Here is an 11,240-nt window from a genome sequence, read left to right as displayed (position 1 = left end):
TGATCTCCCATCTCACCTTGTGCAGAACTGCAATTGATCTTACCCCTGTCACTGCAGGACGTCTGTCTCAGCAACTGACTGACAGGAAATCCAAATGGGCTCATCATCCCTTATCATTATTGTTCAGTCACTAAGTCACGTCTGACTCTCTGCGACCCCATGGACTGCAGCACACCAGGCTTCCCTGTCTTTCACTATCTCTCGGAGTTTGCTAAAACTCATGTCCATTCAGTCGGTGATGCCACCCAACCATCTCTTCCTCTATCCCTTATCATTTGCTGGTTTAAGTGACAAATGAGGGGAGACAGACATTTTGTTACCGTGCCTGCCTCCCGAGACAGGCCTGGAGGTACCTGAGCAACACAGCTTTTATTTAAGGTGAGTCTCAAGGCAAAACACGGGGGACGAAAGGCGAGGGGCGAGGGGCGAGGGGCGAGGGGCGAAGGGCAGGGGGCCAGTGCTGGTGTGCAGGCTCCGCCTCTGCTCCGCACGCCTCCGTCTCTGCTTCTGTTCAGCCAGCAGGAGCCCCGCGCGCTATGTGAAGAAAAACAGCTGCTCCTCCTTGTCCTTGTCCATCAGCTCGTGCTTGGACTGCTCCTTGGTCTTCAGGGCAGGTGGCTGGGACTGGCACACTAGCCTCCTGCCCCGCTGCGGGGAGACGACACCGTGAGACTGCACCCTGGCCTCAAGGTGGATACTGAACCCTAACCCTAACCCCAAACCGTAACCCAACCTCTAACCCTAAACCCTAACCCTCTAACCCTAATCTTCTCTAGGACTTTGACACCGCCTCTCACGGCTGCGTGATGTCTTTCCACTCTAGGACCGGACACCGCCTCTCACTGATCCCTGACGTCCTTCCTCTCTAGGACTGGACACCGCCTCTCCCTGATCCCTGACGTCCTTCATCTCTAGGACCAGACGCCACCTCTCACCGATCCCTGCGGTCGTCCTCTCTAGGACCGGACGCCGCCTCTCACTGATATCTGACGTCTTTCCTCTCTAGGTCCGGACGCCACCTCTCACCGATCCCTGACGTCCTTCCTCTCTAGGACGGGACGCCGCCTCTCGCTGATCCCTGGCGTCCTTCCTCTCTAGGACGGACGCCGCCTCTCGCTGATCCCTGACGTCTCTCCTCTCTAGGACGTGACGCCACTTCTCACGGCTCCGTGACGTCTTTCCTCTCTAGGACCGGACGCCGCCTCTCGCTGATCCCTGACGTCCTTCCTCTCTAGGACCGGACGCCGCCTCTCGCTGATCCCTGACGTCCTTCCTCTCTAGGACCGGACGCCGCCTCTCGCTGATCCCTGACGTCCTTCCTCTCTAGGACCGGACGCCGCCTCTCGCTGATCCCTGACGTCGCTCCCCTTTAGGACGTGACGCCGCCTCTCACTCATTCCTGACGTCTTTCCTCTCTAGGACCGGACGCCGCCTCTCACTCATTCCTGACGTCCTTCCTCTCTAGGACCGGACGCCGCCTCTCACTCATTCCTGACGTCTTTCCTCTCTAGGACTGAACACCGCCTCTCACTGATCCCTGACGTCCTTCCTCTCTAGGACCGGCCGCCGCCTCTCGCTGATCGCTGACGTCCTTCCTCTCTAAGACCGGACGCCGCCTCTCGCTGATCCCTGACGTCCTTCCTCTCTAGGACCGGACGCCGCCTCTCGCTGATCTCTGGCGTCCTTCCTCTCTAGGACGGACGCCGCCTCTCGCTGATTCCCTGACGTCCTTCCTCTCTAGGACCGGACGCCGCCTCTCGCTGATCCCTGACGTCGCTCCCCTTTAGGACGTGACGCCACTTCTCACGGCTCCGTGACGTCTTTCCTCTCTAGGACTGGACGCCGCCTCTCGCTGATCCCTGACGTCCTTCCTCTCTAGGACCGGACGCCGCCTCTCGCTGATCCCTGACGTCCTTCCTCTCTAGGACCGGACGCCGCCTCTCACTGATCCCTGCGGTCCTTCTCTCTAGGACCGGACGCCGCCTCTCGCTGATCCCTGACGTCCTTCCTCTCTAGGACCGGACGCCGCCTCTCGCTGATCTCTGGCGTCCTTCCTCTCTAGGACGGACGCCGCCTCTCGCTGATCCCTGACGTCTCTCCTCTCTAGGACGTGACGCCACTTCTCACGGCTCTGTGACGTCTTTCCTCTCTAGGACCTGACGCCGCCTCTCACTGATCCCTGACGTCCTTCCTCTCTAGGACCAGACGCCGCCTCTCGCTGATCCCTGACGTCCTTCCTCTCTAGGACGGACGCCGCCTCTCGCTGATCCCTGACGTGCTTCCTCTCTAGGACGGTCGCTGCCTCTCACTGATCCCTAACGTCTCTTCTCTCTTGGACCGAACGCCGCCTCTCACTGATCTGATCCCTGACGTCTTTCCTCTCTAGGACCGGCCGCCGCCTCTCACTGATCCCTGACGTCCTTCCTCTCTAGGACCTGACGCTGCCTGTGACCGGCCCTGACTTCTTTCCTTTCTCTATGCCCTTTGACTGCCCTTTTCAGGTCCTCTCCACAGACCCCGTACGCCACCACTCGTCCACTTACGACTCCCCACCCCAGGTCCGCTTGACTGCTCCCCTCAGGGTCTTCTCCGCGGATCACCCCCCCGCCGCCCAGGTTCTCTCCGTGGGTCCCCCCCAGGTCCTCTCATCGGCCAGAATCGGGTCGCCAGGTCCTCTCGACGGCCCGCCGCTGGTCCCCTCTCGTCGCCTGCCAATGGTCCTCTCATTGGCCAACTGCTGGTCCTCACTACATCCTGACATAGGTCCTCACTATTTCACGTCTCTGGACCTCACTACGACCTGACTCTGGTCCTCGCTATGCTGTTACTATGGAGCTGACTACACTGTCAACTCTCTCTGGTCCTCACTTGGGTCTGACTCTAAAAGAACTGTTAAAATATGCCATACAATACCTACATAAACAGAGTGAAGTTATTTCAAACACAAATACAGATCACTTCAAAGCAAAGGAATTCAGAAGCACCTTCCAAATGAGATTTCCTGGAATGAACAACCACCAAAATGGGAACCAAGATTATCCTAAGTCTACAGAACCACAGAGTGCATGCTAGTGAGTTATCACACAGTCTAAGTTCTAGAAACACCGCAAGTGCTACTTTCCTGGTTTCCCAGATTAATTCCTTGGGGTGGGACATTTGGAACAGTCCAGACAGGATGAACAGAGGATCGTCCTCAAGACAGAGTTGGTCTTGGCAGCGGCTAGGGCAGTCCCTCTTCTCTGCTCCTGCCCTGGAGTTCCAATTGCCAGATGGGGTATGACGGTCTCAGCCTTTCCAGGCAAGAATGCCAGGTGATCTGCCCTCTAATGGAATTCTCCAACCTTCCACTCTCTTGAAAGAGGCTGGCATGGAGAAAATCTTGGAGCATCTGATAAAATCAGAGGACCCACAGGGGCCATCCCCAAGTCAGCCCAACAATGAGCACCAAGTCTGATCCCAAAACGCCACCTCTGTACACCAGTGCTAAACCAAATCTCAGAGATAGAGTTTCATGTGAAGTAGAAAAGCAAGCTATACTGCTTTGCTAGCAAAGAGGGCCACAGAAAACTCATGCCCTCAAAAACTGCTCCAAGGCAGGAGGATTTAATTAGGAGTTTTATAGATATGGGCTTCCCTGGTAGCTCAGCTGGTAAGTAATCTGCGTGTAATGCAGGAGACCCTGGTTCAATTCTTGGGTTGGGAAGGCTCCCTGGAAAAGGGATAGGCTACCCCCTTTAGTATTCTTGGGCTTCCCTGATGGCTCGGCTGCTACAGAATCCACCTGCAATGCGGGAGACCTGGGTTTGATCTCTGGGTTGGGAAGATGCCCTGAAGAAGGGAATGGCTACCTACTCCTGTATTCTGGTCTGGAGAATTCCATGGACTGTATAGTCCATGGGATCACAAACAGTCAGACTGAGTGACTTTCACTTTATAGCAATGGTTAAAGGGCAGAGTTGTAAGGATTAGGATGTGTACAGGGCCTGAACTCCCTTCATCTGACCTCAGGTGGTCTCTTAGTAAGCTTCTCTGGAATAAAGAATGCTACAATTTTCCATTTTGCTGGAGAGGATGTTTAGCTGGGTAAAAAGTTTAGAGATATTTTTATGTGTATCCCTTTTGACAGATGTTCAAGCTGGTTTTAGAAAAGGCAGAGGAACCAGAGATCAAATTGCCAACATCTGCTGGATCATCGAAAAAGCAAGAGAGTTCCAGAAAAACGTCTATTTCTGCTTTATTGACTATGCCAAAGCCTTTGACGGTGTGGATCACAATAAACTGTGGAAAATTCTGAAAGAGATGGGAATACCAGACCATCTGACCTGTCTCTTGAGAAACCTGTATGCAGGCCAGGAAGCAACAGTTAGAACTGGACATGGAACAACAGACTGGTTCCAAATAGGAAAAGGAGTACATCAAGGCTGTATATTGTCACCCTGCTTATTTAACTTATATGCAGAGTACATCATGAGAAATGCTGGGCTGGAAGAAACACAAGCTGGAATCAAGATTGCTGGGAGAAATATCAACAACCTCAGATATGCAGATGACACCACCCTTTATGGCAGAAAGTGAAGAAGAACTAAAGAGCCTCTTGATGAAAGTGAAAAAAGGAGAGTGAAAAAGTTGGTTTAAAGCTCAACGTTCAGAAAACTAAGATCATGACATCTGGTCCCATCATTTCATGGGAAATAGATGGGGAAACAGTGGAAACAGTGTCAGACTTTATTTTTTTGGGCTCCAAAGTCACTGCTGATGGTGTTTGCAGCCATGAAATTAAAAGACGCTTACTCCTTGGAAGGAAGGTTATGACCAACCTAGATAGCATATTTCAAAGCAGAGACATTACTTTGCCAACAAAGGTCCGTATAGTCAAGGCTATGGTTTTTCCAGTGGTCGTGTATGGATGTGAGAGTTGGACGGTGAAGAAAGCTGAGTGCTGAAGAATTGATGCTTTTGAAGTGTGGTGTTGGAGAAGACTCTTGAGAGTCCCTTGGACTGCAAGGAGATCCAACCAGTCCATCCTCAAGGAGATCACTCCTGGGTGTTCATTGCAAGGACTGTTGTTGAAGCTGAAACTCCAATACTTTGGCAACCTCGTGCAAAGAGTTGACTCATTGGAAAAGACCCTAATGCTGGGAAGGATTGGGGGCAGGAGGAGAAGGGGATGACAGAGGATGAGAGGGTTGGATGGCATCACCGACTCAATGGGTATGGGTTTCGGTAAACTCCAGGAGTTGGTGATGGACAGGGAGGCCTGGCGTGCTGCGATTCATGGGGTTGCAAAGAGTTGGACAAGACTGCGTGACTGAACTGAACTGAACTTTTGACAGAAACAGGACCCTGACTCAAGACAAAATACTCTTTTTTGAGTGCTCTTTCCTTCTCTCTGCATTCCCTCCCTTCCCTGATTAGCACCTCTTCCAATCTGCCCTTTGGAGCTCAGGGTAGGTCATGGAGCTGGGAGTCTATTCCCGACAAAGAAACAGGGAACATGGGAAAGGCTTCTGGGCCCAGGAGCCCCTCAGGGTCCACTCGATTTCACTACCAGGCCCTGACCCTACACTAACTATGGCCCTCAGCTGTCCATGATGGCCTGAGCTTTCCCAAACTGTCCTCTTAACTCTCTCCCTAACTAAGGCCCTGATGCTGGTTGTAACGAACACCCTGACAATATCCCTGGGACAAATGGTCTAAAGTGTCTTTTACTAAGGTCTTCAAGTTTTCTCTGAGGCCCTGACATGCTCCCTAATTAAGCCCTTAACGCTGTATTTAGGTGATGGCCTGATGCACTCCCTCTCTCAGGCACTGAAGTTGCACCCCTGATGCTCTCCCTCACTTCAAGGCACTAAGGCCTTGAAGAAGTCTCTACCTGAGGGGCTGGTACTGTCTGTAACCAATTTTCTGACTCTTTCCCTAACTAACATCCTCATTTTGCCTCTAAATAACACCCTGAGACTCATCCTAATGCCCTGATGGTGTCCCTAATAGCCCTCAATATCCCTACTTTTGCCATGATCCTGTCCATAACTAAGGCCTTGAATATGTACTGAAGTAGGTCTCTGATGCTGTCCCTAACTAACACCCTGACACTGGTCACAACTATGAACCTGACGCTAGCCCTATTAAGGTCCTGAGATGCTGCTAAGTAACAGCCTGAACTTCTTTAAGGCCCTCAAGTTATCTCTAACTGAAGCCTTGAAACTGTCTTTAGCTAAGTCCCAGACACTGTCCCTAGCTAAGGCCTGAACTATACTTTATGATGGCCCTAAGCCTGTCACTGCCCCTAATTGAGGCCATGATACTGCCCCTTATAGCCTAAGCTGTCACAAAATAACACCCTGATCTTATTACTAAGGCCCTGACTATGTCCCTAAGAAAGTCACTGAAGTGCAGCTAACTAACAGCCTGAACTATCTCTTACTCAGGCCATGAAGTTATCTCTGAGGTCCTAACACTGTCCCTAATTAAGGCCCTGTTGCTGGCCCTAACTAATGTCTTGTTGCTGAATCTGAGTCCCTGATGCTCTTCCTGTTATCCTTTGCCCTACCGACAGAGTTTTGCCAAGAGAACACACTGGTCATAGCAAACACCCTCTTCCAACAACACAAGAGAAGACTCTACGGTCAATATCCGATTGATTATATCCTTTGCAGCCAAAGATGGAGAAGCTCTATACAGTCAGGAAACACAAGAATGGGAGCTCAGATCATAAACTGAGTCATAAGACTGTGGCTCAGATCATAAACTCCTTATTGCCAAATTCAGACTTAAATTTAAGCAAGTAGGGAAAACCACTAGACATTCAGGTCAGCAGTGACAACAGGACTAGGAAATGTCAAAGAATGTTCAAATTCAGTTCAGTTCAGTTCAGTCGCTCAGTCGTGTCCAACTCTGCAGTAGTTAGAGCATTCTTTGGCATTGCCTTTCTTTGGGATTGGAATGAAAACTGACCTCTTCCAGTCCTGTGGCCACTGCTGAGTTTTCCAAATTTGCTGACATATTGAGTACAGCACTTTCACAGCATCATCTTTTAGGACTTGAAATAGCTCAACTGGAATTCTATCACAATTGCACTCATCTCACATGCTAGCAAAGTAATGCTCAGAATTCTCTAAGCCAGGCTTCAACAGTACGTGAACCACGTATGTCCACATGTTCAAGCAGAATTTGGAAAAGGTAGAGGAACCAGAGATCAAATTGCCAACATCTGTTGGATCATCAAAAAAGCAAGAGAGTTCCAGAAAAACATCTACTTCTGCTTTGGCTACACCAAAGCCTTTGAGTGTGCAGATCACAACAAACTGTGGAAAATTCTTAAACAGATGTGAATACCAGACCACCTGACCTGCCTCCTGAGAAATCTGTATGGAGGTCAAGAAGCAACAGTTAGAATCGGACAAGGAACAAGGGACTGGTTCCAAACTGGGAAAGGAGTACGTCAAGACTGTATACTGCTACCCTGTTTATTTAACTTATATGCAGAGTAGATCGTGTGAAATGCTGGGCTGGATGAAAGACAAGCTGGAATCAAGATTGCTGGGAGAAACATCAATAACCTCAGATACACAGATGACACCACACTTATGGCAGAAAGTGAAGAGGAACTGAAGAGCCTCTTGATAAAAGTGAGAGAGGAGAGTGAAAAAGTAGGCTTAAAAGTCAACATTCAAAAAACTAAGATCATGACATCTGGTCCCATCACTTCATGGCAAATAGATGGGGAAATAATGGAAACAGTGAGAGACTTTATTTTCTTGGGCTCCAAAATCACTGCACATGGTGACTGCAGCCGTGAAATTCAAAGACGCTTGCTCCTTGGAAGAAAAGTTATGACCAACCTAGACAGAATATGAAAAAGCAGAGATGTTACTTTGCCAACAAAGGTCCGTCTAGTCAAAGCTATGGTTTTTCCAGTAGTCATGTGTGGATGTGAGAGTTGGACCATAAAGACAGCTGAGAACTGAAGAATTGATTCTTTTGAACTGTGGTGTTGGAGAAGACTCTTGAGAGTCCCTTGGACTGCAAGGAGATCCAACCAGTCCATCCTAAAGGAGATCAGTCCTGAGTATTCATCGGAAGGACAGATGCTAAAGCTGAAACTCCAACACATTAGCCACCTGATGTGAAGAACTGTCTCATTTGAAAAAACCCTGATGCTGGGAAAGATTGAAGGCAGGAAAAGGGGACGACAGAGGATGAGATGGTTGGATGGCATCACAGACTCGATGGACATTAGTTTGAGCCAGCTCTGGGAGTTGGTGATGGACAGGGAAGCCTGGTGTGCTGAAGTCCATGGGATTGTAAACAGCTGGTCACAACTGAGTGATTGAACTGAACTTAACTTGCACCATTTCAGGAAGTGACTCAGTTTTCCAGGTATCTTTCAAGTATACACGAATGCATGGCATATATTAAACCTCCAATTGTTTTTCTCCAGTTCATCTCCCCTTCGTTATGAGGATCTCAATGAAGAACATCGAAGGGCAGAGGGAAAATGATCTTTCCTCTCATCTAATGCGATACAATAGTATTCAGAGTACAAAGGAATGAACTACCAACCCATTTATTTAAAAAAGCATGAATCTAACATTTACTTTACTAAGAAACCCAGCCTCAAGTGCTACACACTGTACAAATTTATAAGACATTCTAGAAAAGGCAAAACAGACATGATAAACAATTTATGGAATATGTGGTTGAAATATTTCATATGGTATTGTAGTGATGAATACCTGCCACTATGCATTTGTCTAAGCACATATATTTTTGTTTTTAGAATCCAACAAGTAAATTATTACCTATTCAAATTTATTTATTTATGGTATGGGAGTGTCAAAGACTGGAATGCAGAATTTAACAAAGAATCTAACTTATTGAGAAATGTATGAAAAACTTCAGGACTTCCCTGGTGGTCCAGTGGTTAAGACTCCACGTTGCCAATGCAGGAAAGGTGGGTTCAATTCCTGGTCAGGGACCTAAAATCCCACATGCCATATAGCACAGCCAAGAGATTTTTTTTAAAAAGAAGAAAAAGAAAACACCCACTCTTAGTGGTAGGACAAAATGAGCTGACCTAAGTTCATTGCGGAAACGAATGGAATCTGCAGGCCACAGGCAAAATGTACCATGCACAAACAATGGACTCTCTAAGTTCTTTCCTATGGGAGCGTGTAGCTAACAGGACTGGAACTACTGTATCAGTCATCGAATGGAAAAAGCACTGGATTTGATAAATGACAAGTAGTGGAAGCCAGGTTTCTTACCCCTGGAGTGGGAAGTTACAGGTGGACAAAGGGAGAAGGTTACAATACCTGTGTCATAACAGGTCAGGTGGGAGACATAATTATAAACTATCTTTAGCCTAATACAGAAACACATAGCTCCCTGTGAAAATCTTCATAACTGTGTGTATGCATAGTCTGGGATACATGCATATGTATTTTCATGCATTGTCTGCTGAGAATAGTAAGTTCCCACATACAAGTTTTTATTACCATTCTCTAATAAAAAGGAATAAGGATTCTTTACATACGTGGCTGATACTAGGACTGAGACAGTAAATATGTAAAGCAAGATCATCTTAAAATATGAGAAAGAAGCACCAAAAAACCCCATGAAAGCTGAATTATGTAAAATAAAAACAGGAGAGCATGGAAAAAGCTCTTAATAGCCAAAGCAAGAATAAACTAAGCAGTCTAATAACGTAATGCTAGATTATAACCAAACGTTTAAAATAATTTTCATGTGTCCAAACTGGTTTAAAAAAAAAGTTACATAGGTTTTATGAGTAGTGTTGAATAAATATCTCTGTGCAGAGAGATTCTAACAACTGATGCAGACGCTCAGCGTCCATCAAGCGTGTGAGGCTAACTCCCCTCCTCAAGTGTGGGTCCCACATCATGACTTCCTCCGTCATACGGCGCACAGGACGGACATGGGGAAAACCGACAATAAAGACAAATAACAAAGGTGGCAAAAATGTACAGAAAGTGGAACTCCAACTTTACTTGTGGAGATGTAAAATGGTGCAATCGATGCGTATAAAACTTCAGCATTTTCTCAAAAATATAGAAATATAATTATCATATGTTTTGGAAGCTCCACTCCTAGACATACATACAAAGAATTTAAAACAGGTGTTCAAATATAAAGTTGTACACCAATATTCATAGCAGCACTGTTCTCAACAGCCCAAGGTAAAAACAATGAAAATGTCCACCAACAGGTGAATGAATAGGCAAAATAAGGTAGATACATCCATAAGATGCCATATAAAGGAATATAGTAAAATAGAGCCACAGCTGCAGAAAACAGTAGGGGGCTCCTCAAAAAGAAACACAGAGTTAACATAGAATCCATCAATTCCGGTCCAGGGAATACACCCAACATATTTAAAACCAAGAACTGAAACAGATATCGTATCCCATATTCACAGAAGCGTTATTCACAGTAGCCAAAAGGTGGAAGCAACACAAGCGTTCCACAGATGAATGGATAAGCACAGTGTAGTAGATACACAATGGAACATGATTCAACCTTTACAAACAAGACAACTCTCACACATGCTCTAATGTGAATGAACCTTCAAGTCATTATGTGAAGTTGAAACAAAGCCGACACAAAAGGAAAAGTGTTCTATGATTCCACCAGTATGAGATATCCATATAAGACAGATTCCAAGTAGAATAAGGTAGCCAGGGATTGAGGGTGCTGAGTGTTTAATGGTCACAGTGTCACTTCGGGAAAAGGAAAAGATTTTGGAGATAAATGGTGAGGATATTTTTACAACGTGAGTGCAGTTAATGCTATAGAAGTGCATACTGAAAATGACTCAAATGATAAATATTATATGTTTGTAATCCCAATGAAAAAATCATACAGGTTACAACATGGAAAAGCACTGAAAACATCCTCAGTGAAAGACGCCACACAGAAAAAGCCACGCAGATCACAGTCATCTTGTCACTTTAAATCTACGGAAGTTTTTAACATGAGGGAAAGCCCCAGTGGTGGTCCCAGAAAAAGAAAACTGCCTTAGAATGGAGAAAGACATTTGCACAAAGTTTGGGCAGCTGATGCAAGTTGAAGTGGTCCTATGGATAGGATTGTAATGTGGACACCATAACTATCCCACATTTTGGGGTTATGGGCTGGTTCCCTGGGAAAGTGACCCTGTTTTGGGTAAAACACATTGCATTTTTCAGTGTGAATATGGAAAACTTTGTACCACTATTTAA

At 46.9% G+C, this 11,240-nt stretch overlaps 1 long non-coding RNA gene across 1 annotated transcript; it reads right to left on the bottom strand.

Annotated features, from left to right (window-relative positions):
• Positions 1-350: 350 nt before the first annotated feature.
• Positions 351-958, bottom strand: LOC145527347 (uncharacterized). Its single transcript, XR_014069700.1, has 2 exons — positions 762-958; positions 351-648 (listed from the first exon to the last, which is right to left on the bottom strand). It is a non-coding gene; the product is annotated as an uncharacterized LOC145527347 (long non-coding RNA).
• Between the last annotated feature and the right edge of the window lie 10,282 nt (positions 959-11,240).

The sequence above is a fragment of the Giraffa tippelskirchi genome, chromosome 11 (assembly GCF_054371585.1).
Source record: "Giraffa tippelskirchi isolate mGirTip1 chromosome 11, T2T-mGirTip1v1.2.pri, whole genome shotgun sequence".
Classification (NCBI taxonomy): domain Eukaryota; kingdom Metazoa; phylum Chordata; class Mammalia; order Artiodactyla; family Giraffidae; genus Giraffa; species Giraffa tippelskirchi.
Note: the sequence above shows the minus strand (reverse complement) of the source record. Positions and strands in the feature narration are given on the sequence as shown.